The sequence below is a fragment of the Antrostomus carolinensis genome, unplaced genomic scaffold, assembly GCF_000700745.2.
Source record: "Antrostomus carolinensis isolate BGI_N321 unplaced genomic scaffold, ASM70074v2 scaffold29750, whole genome shotgun sequence".
Taxonomy (NCBI): Eukaryota; Metazoa; Chordata; class Aves; order Caprimulgiformes; family Caprimulgidae; genus Antrostomus; species Antrostomus carolinensis.
Genome location: NW_010291015.1, coordinates 235 through 471, shown reverse-complemented (window position 1 = coordinate 471; position 237 = coordinate 235). Strand labels below are relative to the sequence as shown.

At 51.1% G+C, this 237-nt stretch overlaps 1 protein-coding gene across 1 annotated transcript in view; it reads right to left on the bottom strand.

Annotated features, from left to right (window-relative positions):
* LOC104530534 (dynein heavy chain 17, axonemal) overlaps positions 1 to 237 on the bottom strand; it is a gene marked incomplete at its 5' end in the record, with an annotated part of 9,390 nt that overhangs the window by 8,999 nt on the left and 154 nt on the right. The window lies entirely within an intron of this gene.

Genomic DNA, 237 nt, shown 5'->3' with positions numbered 1-237 from the left:
TGCGAGGGCACCAGGGAACACGCTCTTCTCAAACCACTAAAATGAACTGGGCTCTGCAGACCAGAACGGTCCAAAACGTCATAACAGGTACAAGTGTCCCCACTGAGAAATACTCAGAGAAAACTAGGGGATGTGTCCAGAGGCTCTCATGTCCATGGGGAAGGATGAGGCCCCTGCTACTGTCATGCAAAGGGGCATAAATCAGCATTTTTGGGCAGCAGAGGTTGCTCAGAGTAG